The sequence below is a fragment of the Podarcis liolepis genome, assembly GCF_965112155.1.
Source record: "Podarcis liolepis genome assembly, chromosome: 1".
In the NCBI taxonomy this organism is placed as follows: Eukaryota; Metazoa; Chordata; class Lepidosauria; order Squamata; family Lacertidae; genus Podarcis; species Podarcis liolepis.
The window spans coordinates 85674857-85684454 of NC_139554.1; positions in this window are offsets into that span (position 1 = coordinate 85674857).

The following is a 9598-nucleotide window of genomic DNA, read 5'->3' on the forward strand; positions in this document are numbered from 1 at the left end:
ACATCTGTCAATATTTTAAATTTAATTCGGGGCTTTTTGCCCTGCCAGACAAATTTCGAAATATCTTTGTGCCACCTCTTAAAGCATTCCATCTTATCAATAATCTGCAAGGTCTGAAACAAAAATAACATTCTAGGCAATACATTCATTTTGATTACTGCAATTCGGCCTAACATTGACAATTTCAAATTTGACCATATTTCTAAATCTTTTTTGATTTCTAACCAACATTTCTCATAATTGTCCTTGTACAAATTCTGATTCTTAGATGTTAAGTAGACCCCTAGGTATTTAACCTTCTTGACCACAGTCAAACCTGTTTCCTCTTGAAATTTCTCCTTTTCCATATCTGTTAGGTTTTTCCCTAAAACTTTGGTTTTTTGCTTGTTCAACTTAAATCCAGCTACCTGGCCAAACTGTTGTATTATTTCTAATACCTTTTTCGTACTAGTGTTTGGCTCTTGCAAAGTCAATACTAGGTCATCTGCGAACGCTCTTAACTTATAATGTTTAGCTCCGACCTGCACACCTTTAACCTGCTGGTCATTTCTTATCATGTTCAGCAACACCTCCAGAACTGAAATAAAAAGTAATGGGGAAATCGGGCACCCCTGTCGTGTTCCTTTCTCTATCTTAAGTTCCTCAGTCACAACATTGTTTACAATCAGTTTAGCTTTTTGTTCAGAATATATTGCAGCCATACCATTCTCAAAACCCCGGCCTACCCCCATCCCATGAAGATTCTTCTTCATAAAACTCCAAGAAATATTGTCAAAGGCTTTCTCCGCATCCACAAAGATCAATACTGCCTTAGTGTTTATATTCACCTCTAGCTTTTCCAAAATGTCTATTACATTCCTTACATTGTCTGCCAGGTGTCTTTTAGGGAGAAAGCCTGCTTGGTCCTTATGAATCTTCTCCATCAAAACTCTTTTAAATCTTTTTGCCAAAATGTCTGCAAAAATTTTGTAATCCACATTAAGGAGTGATATTGGGCGGTAGTTCTTGAGTTGGGTCTTTTCAGTCTCTGACTTTGGTATGAGTGAAATATATGCCTCTTTCCACGATTCAGGCGCCCTTTTTCCCTCAAGGATCTCATTACAAACTTCTCTTAGTGGTTGAGTCAACCATTCCTTCAGCGATTTGTAGTATCTGGAAGTCAGTCCATCTGGTCCTGGAGATTTGCCCAGTTGCATATTCTGAATGGCAGCCTCTATCTCTTGTTCTGAGATTCTCTGGTTCAAATCCATCTTACTTTGATGAGAGATGTTTTGTAATCCATATTTTCCAAGGAATTTGTCTATATCTTCTTCATTTTGCGGGCCTTGAGTGTAGAGTTTTTTGAAGTAACTTAAAAAGCAATTTCTAATTTCATTGGGCTTAGATATATTCTTTCCATCCACCTCAAGGCTTGTAACTGTATTTAGTTTCTGCCTTTTCTTCAGTTGCCATGCCAAAAGTTTACCACATTTATTTGCTGATTCAAAGGTCTTTTGCTTCATTTGCTTTATCTTCCATTCAATCTCTTGGTTCATCAGTTCCATGTATTGTGTTTGATATAACTTGATCTCTCTTAAAATGTCTTGAGACTTTGGTTTTGTTCTTAATTTCCTCTCTCCTTCCTTTATCATTTCCAAAATCTTCTCTTTTTTCTCATTTTGTTTTTTCCTCTTTATTGAATTTTGTTGAATCAAAAATCCTCTCATAACCGCTTTACTTGCATCCCAGATCACTCTTTTCTCCACGTCGGTCCTCAAATTTATTTCAAAATAGTCTTTTAGAGTCTTTTGGGCCTTCGTGAGGATCTCCTTATCATGAAAGAGGGTGTCATTCATTCTCCATCTAAATTGACCAGTTATTGTGAGCTTCATCTCCATCTTCACGGCGTTATGGTCGGAGCAAGTTTTTGGGCAGATTTCCACTTTCTTAATCTTTGGAGCCATTCCACTAGTAACCCAGATTTGATCGATTCTGGTCCAGGTCATCATTGCTTGGGAGAAAAAGGTTCCCTCTCTTTCCAGAGGGTTCCTTGTTCTCCAAATGTCTATCAAGTCCATGTTTTCAGTCATTTCAAAAAAAGTCTTAGGGAGTCTCCCTTCTTTGGTGACTGTTAGTCTTTGTGCCTTGTCCATATTGGTGGAGACCACGCCATTCATGTCTCCCATGATTATCATATTGTAATCCAAATAATCCATCAACGTTTCATGAAGTCTCTTAAAGAAGTCGGATTTGCCTTCATTTGGTGCATAAATTCCAACAACTAGAAATTTTTCTCCTTGTACTTGTATCTCCACAGCCAGATATCTCCCTTGTTCATCTTTGAATATCATTTTTGGAGCCCATTTCTCTTTCACATATATTACCACTCCTCTCTTCTTAACTTTGTCTGATGAGATAAATTCTTGTCCTAGCCTTTTGTTTGTAAGTAATCTCCTGTGGGCTCTAGTTATATGAGTTTCTTGTAAACATATCAAGTCCAGTTGTTCTCTATTTAATACATGAAATACTTGTCTTCTCTTCAAAGGCCCATTGAGCCCATTACAATTCCAACTGAGGAATTGCAGAGCCATCTTGCTATTTTTCTAAGGCTCCTCCAACAGCTCCCAGTTGTTGCTCTTCTTCTGATGGTGGTGGTTTTTGTCCAAACGAGAGATTCAGGATGTCCAACGCTCTCCTCTGTTCTGCAAGTACGTCCACAGTCCCCTTCTGTAGATCCTCCTGGTATCTTGCCAAAAATTTGTCTTTATCTTGAATTGTCTTTATTTTCACCTTGTTTGCCTTGTAGTCAAATGACAGCCCTTGTGGGAATTCCCACCTGAAGCGGATAGAGTTTTTCTTTAGTAGAAGGGCTAAATCCTTATAAAAGTTTCTTAAGTCCAGAATGTATTTTGGGATGTCTTTGAAGATCTGTACAGCTGAGTTTCCAATTTGCAAGGCCTTTTCAAAGTGTAGTCCCAATATTTTGTCTCTTTCCTCCTTGGATCTGAGTGTGATCAAACAGTCTCTCGGGGTCTTTCTGTTTTGCTTTTTGCCCAATCTGAAGGCAGTCGTGATTTTGAATTCGTCTTCCTGGAGGTCCCAACAGTCCACAAACTCCCTTGTCAAGTATTCCACAAGGTTGTCTCCTTCATTCTCCGGAATCAGTCTTATTTTTAAATTCCTCTCTTTCCTCTGTAACTCCCACAAGGCCAAAGTTGCATCATGCTCATAGACCTTCTTGGCGATCGGCTCTAACTTCTCCTGTGTCTCTCCCGCAGTAGCTTTGGCATCTTCGGCAATTTGACGCGTAGTGGCGTTTTCCTCCACCAATTTATTTATGGATTCTGTATTCTGGTTTAGTCTTGCTGAAATTTCTGTTAGTTTTAGTGTATTCTCTGAAGTCTGTTTTGTCAGAGACTCCAGAGTTTGATTTATCTTGAGCAAAGCATCTGTCACAGCTTCCATGGAAACGGCTGCTCCTTTGTCTTGTCCTGTTGTTCCTGTTGATCCAACTGTTGCGCCTGAGATTGAGCCTCTTTTCTTTGCCTGTAGCTGCTGCAGCTGTTGTTGTTGTTGCTTGGTTTTGGCTCTTGTGACTATCTCCTCTTGTGCGCCACTCATGTCAAGGTCAGTTCCCACGGGATTTATTCTCCCTTGGAAAATTCCACTGTCTTAGGCCGTGCCGGGCCTCACTTTGTCCTCTAGAGGGAGCAAATCAAAATGGCCATAGAACAAAGTTTCCAAGTATAGAGACAAAGGAGTCTGTCCAGAATGTAAAAAGGGAAGTTAACACAGTCAAAGTCAGTATTACTAAAAACTTGTTGCTTTAGATTGCCACAGTTGCCCAATTTATGCTACTTCTTCTTGTATTGTACAGTAGCCAGGCACTGTGGAAACTTTGTATCAAAGTATCACTTCACAGGGAAAAGTCAGTTCAGTATGGTACAAAGGCAGACCGTTTCATTTTCAGATGGATGAGACAGCAGAGGTTTTTTTTACTTCTAACAAATCATGCAGTTGTTGTTCAAATTCACCTCCCCTCTGCCCTGCTAGCTAGAGGGGAGATCAAAGGGTCTAAATGTCCGGTTAAGCTAATCAAGTAGCAGGTTTAAACGGATGCAGGTTTAAAGCTCCGTTGCTTTCACTTTCATGCAGTCGGGGGGAGGCAGACTTCCTTTGTTTAGCTCTCCCCCGTTTTTAGCCCAATTTTTGAAATTTAAAAGGTCCCGGTTATATTTCAGCTCTTACTCACGGGGATTCAGTCCAAATTTTCTTTTCAGGAAGGAATCGGCGCTCTCCGCTTATGGCGACGCGGCTTCACTTCGCAGGCTGGGTAGCGACTCTCAGCACCGCGCTCACTCCCGATGTCGATCCGTAGCCTTTAAAAAGGCTCTTTCACGGTACCGGGGGGCGCAAAGGTGCCCACCGAGTCTCCTTGTTCTCAGGCTTCAGCGCCTGGGATTTTAGGGGTCCCCCGCTTGCCGTAGCGGGTAAGACCCGAACTTGCGAAGCAGTCCTTCTCCGGAGCTCGGAGCTAGGACCGCCATTAAGCGCTGGCACCGACCGGAAGTCTCGGGTTCCCACAAATTTCCTCTTCTCCCTGGGAAGAGGGGATTGGTTATTGAACCACCCTGGGAACTGTAGCTCTGTGAGGACAATAGGAGCTCCTAGAAATATTTGAGGAAGCCATGACTATTTAAAGTGATGGTATTGCACTTTTAAATGTGTAGTGTGCATGTGGCCATTTCAGAGCAGCAGGTGAGGGGATTCATCAGGGTATTTTGAGCACATTAAAGGTTAAATAGCATATATGCTGTGTATTTTCAGAGCATATCCAGTACTGTATATATTATATATAATCTCCTTCAAACTATAGGAATGTTATTAACATTGGATGAACAGGCATTCCCCCCCTTTTTTTTTTTGAAGCAAGGGGGTTTGTGCCTTTCTGATGCATATGCTATGTGGATCAGTAAGTCATAGAATCATAGAATCATAGAGTTGGAATAGACCACAAGGGCCATCGAGTCCAACCCCCTGCCAAGCAGGAAACACCATCAGAGCACTCCTGACATATGGTTGTCAAGCCTCTGCTTAAAGACCTCCAAAAAAGGAGACTCCACCACACTCCTTGGCAGCAAATTCCACTGTCAAACAGCTCTTACTGTCAGGAAGTTCTTCCTAATGTTTAGGTGGAATCTTCTTTCTTGTAGTTTGGATCCATTGCTCCGTGTCCGCTTCTCTGGAGCAGCAGAAAACAACCTTTCTCCCTCCTCTATGTGACATCCTTTTATATATTTGAACATGGCTATCATATCACCCCTTAACCTCCTCTTCTCCAGGCTAAACATGCCCAGCTCCCTTAGCCGTTCCTCATAAGGCATCATTTCCAGGCCTTTGACCATTTTGGTTGCCCTCCTCTGGACACATTCCAGTTTGTCAGTGTCCTTCTTGAATTGTGGTGCCCAGAACTGGACACAGTACTCCAGGTGAGGTCTGACCAGAGCAGAATACAGTGGCACTATTACTTCCCTTGATCTAGATGCTATACTCCTATTGATGCAGCCCAGAATTGCGTTGGCTTTTTTAGCTGCCGCGTCACACTGTTGGCTCATGTCAAGTTTGTGGTCAACCAAGACTCCTAGATCCTTTTCACATGTACTGCTCTCAAGCCAGGTGTCCCCCATCTTGTATTTGTGCCTCTTATTATTCCCCCCCCCCAAGTGCAATACTTTACATTTCTCCCCGTTAAAGTTCATCTTGTTTGTTTTGGCCCAGTTCTCTAATCTGTCAAGGTCGTTTTGAAGTGTGACCCTGTCCTCTGGGGTGTTAGCCACCCCTCCCAGTTTGGTGTCATCTGCAAATTTGATCAGGATGCCCTTGAGTCCATCATCCAAGTAGAACTAGTGATCTCACCACAGGTAATAGGCCTCCCAGGAATAATCCTTGAGTCCAAAATACTGTTGGTGGAAAGGTTGCCACCCCCTGGTTTTGGTTCCTTGTTACCACCTCAGAAGAGTTAATGAATCAATCATGCCCAGTTAATTGCATGATTACCGAGTGAAAAGTGCATTCACATGAAAGCTATTGCTCTTGGACATCCTGCACCCAAGGTACCACCTGTGTATTGTCAGCGAGAGAAATGTGGGAGCTGGAGATTAATTCTGCAAGACAAGCACATGACTCCGACCCTTTTCTGAGGCAGGAGATGGGACGCCTCCCCCACCCCAAATCCATCGATGCAGAGGAGGGGCTTGGTGGGAATTGGTCCCCATCCTCTCCTCCAGTGACCCGGTGTAATGGATCGAAGCAGAGGGAGGGGATATTTATTTGTAACCGGCATGCAATGGATTGCAGCCGATTGTCGGAAGGGAAGCCCGGCTGCTAGTGTTTCCCCCACTTTACTTCTGGGTGGGTTTGCTCGCTGCAAACGAAAGGCGCCCAGTGCCGGATTCCTGGGCGGATGTGGCTGATTCTGAGAGGTGGAGCCTGGCAGTGTTTTGCTGGAGGGAGGAGCCCCAAGCAAGCAAAGTCAATTCAGTTCAAAGCAGCTCTGTTGGCAAGGGTTGTTTATGTAAGGCTTGCCAAGGTTCACGATAAGGGATGTTTGGAGAGGGAAAAGGAGCCATGCACCTACAATCAGACATGATCTTTTCACCAGAGGCCACACCTGAATTTCTTTTCATTCAGTGTTGCAAAAATGGCACAGATTTTGTGGCACCTTGCAAGCTAACAAATCTATTGTATGGCATGAACTGTCCTAGAGTTTGCAGAGGCTCATTACATTCCTGAGAACAAATGTCTTGCCAACATGGGCTTGCCAAGAGTAGTGACTACTAATTCCAGGGCTGCCCAATTCAAGACCAACAAATCCATACACAAGTATAGCTAATAATCTTCTTTGTCCTGGAACAAATGAAAAAATGAAAAAGAGAATCCCTCTGAATGCATTTTGCATTTTATCAAGTAACTCCAATAACCTTAAAACACTGGGATTAGGGATAAGAGACTCCACGTCAGGAGGAAAAAATTACCAACCTCTAGACACTCTGTGCATTTTACAATTCCCACCCAGAGCTTGCTTTCTCTTTGACAGGCTTTGACAGTATGCTGAACTGTGACCTGCAGTGACCAGTAGCAGCCCAGTTTGCTAGCACTGACAGCAGGTCATCTATTGATTCCAAAAGCGAATCTGAATATTAGGTGATACATTGGATAAGAAAAGTCAATAGGAGTCAAATGGGTAGCTTTAGCCTAGAAGGTGGAGGGAATGTTCATTCAGAGAATAGGATCAGCTGGTATTTCGTGTTTCTCTTTCATTTTCTAGGGCACTTCCAGACCATCACTATTTCTGGCTGGGATGCAATCATATACAGTGGTACCTCGGGTTAAGAACTTAATTCGTTCCGGAGGTCCGTTCTTAACCTGAAACTGTTCTTAACCTGAAGTACCACTTTAGCTAATGGGGCCTCCTGCTGCCGCCGGAGCACGATTTCTGTTCTAATCTTGAAGCAAAATTCTTAACCCTAGGGAATATTTCTGGGTTAGTGGAGTCTATAACCTGAAGCGTATGTAACCTGAAGCATATGTAACCCGAGGTACCACTGTACCAGCAAATTTCAGTGGCACAGTTAGAGTTGCACCACAAACCCACTTCCCCCCAAAATCAGACCTCTTCCCAATAAGGAGAATTACAGGAAAGGGTGGGATAATACTTGCTTTATGCTCCCTGAAAACAAATCAGGATGAATGTTCAAAAAACAAATTGTCTTGAAGCAAACCTAGTTTCAGTTCCCAGTTAAGGTTGCCCACTTTAGCCAGCCTGTGTAGCTGTGCCTTTAGCAATAGCTTACTGTATAGAATTGGCAAGTGAAATGAATGACCTTCTGATTTCTACACACCAATCTGCTAGTAAAGCAGACCTCGGGGGGGGGGGGGGAGCTGTATTAGTGGCTTTTTTTGGAGTTGACAAGTCTACTTCAGGTTTGTGAGAATCTTGCCCACTTTACAGATGGTAGGTTGGCTATGAAGCAGATATAGTGTTCTGTGAGAGGACCTGTGTTGGTTTAAACTGGTTGCTCACTTTTCACTTTTGAGTTCAAGTTATGTGATATGTCAGTTTTGCTGTTTTGATTCAACTCTTGAGTCTTCTATCGGCACTCTTTGTTGCATAACTTGTCACGGGTCATGTAACCTAGGAAATAACATCCAGAGGACAGGACTAGAACTAATGGATGGAAGGTACAGGGAAGCAGTTTTGAGCTAAACCTCAGGAGAAACTTCCTAATGGTAAAAGCCATTTAACAGTGGAGCAGACTTACCTAAAGAGGTGGTGGGCTTTCCTTCGCTGGATACATTTAAGCCAGGTATGGGGATGATTTGGCCCACTGGACATTGCTACAGCTCCCATCAGCCTCAGCAAGCATGGCCAATGGCCAGGGATTATGGGAGATGTAGTTCAGCAAATATCTGGAGAGCTAAAGGTTCCTGACACTTAATCATATCTGTCAATGTTTCCCTTTTTTAAAGGGAAATTCCCTTATTCCGAATAGGATTCCTCGCAGGAAAAGGGGAAAGTTGACAGCTATGCACCTAATTAAAGCAAAGGCTGTCAAGAATGCTCCAGTTGCATCCTGCGTTGTAGACAGGGATGCGCTAGATGACTTGCAAGGTCTTTTCCACATTTATTGTTTTATGAATAGATTCTGTTCATGTTTGGATCAAACCTTTGGCTCCTATCTCTCTGTAATTGGGCTGTACAGGGGACACAGAAAGGGCTGAACTCCTCAATGCCTTCTTTGCCTCAGTCTTCTCCGATAAAGAAAACAATGCCCGACCTGAAGAATTTGGAGCAAATGATTCAGCAGAGGAAACACAGCCCAGAATAACTAAGGAGATAGTACAAGAATACTTGGCTAGTTTAGATGTATTCAAGTCTCCAGGGCCAGATGAACTGCATCCAAGAGTATTAAAATAACTGGCAGGTGTGATCTCAGAACCAATGGCAGTCATCTTTGAGAATTCCTGGAGAACAGGTGAAGTCCCAGCAGACTGGAGGAGGGCAAATGTTGTCCCTATTTTCAAAAAGGGGAAAAGAGAGGACCCAAATAATTATCGCCCAGTCAGTCTGACATCAATACCAGGGAAGATTCTGGAGCAGATCATTAAGCAAACAGTCTGTGAGCACCTAGAAAGAAATGCTGTGATCACCAATAGTCAGCATGGATTTCTGAAAAATAAGTCATGTCAGACTAACCTGATCTCATTTTTGACAGAATCACAAGCCTGGTAGATGAAGGGAACGCAGTGGATGTAGCCTACCTTGATTTCAGCAAGGCATTCGACAAGGTGCCCCATGATATTCTTGTAAAGAAGCTGGCAAAATGCGGACTTGACTATGCTACCACTCAGTGGATTTGTAACTGGCTGACTGACCGAACCCAAAGGGTGCTCATCAATGGTTCCTCTTCATCCTGGAGAAGAGTGACTAGTGGGGAGCCACAGGGTTCTGTCTTGGGCCCGGTCTTATTCAACATCTTTATCAACGACTTGGATGATGGACTCAAGGGCATCCTGATCAAATTTGCAGATGACACCAAACTGGGAGGGGTGGCTAACA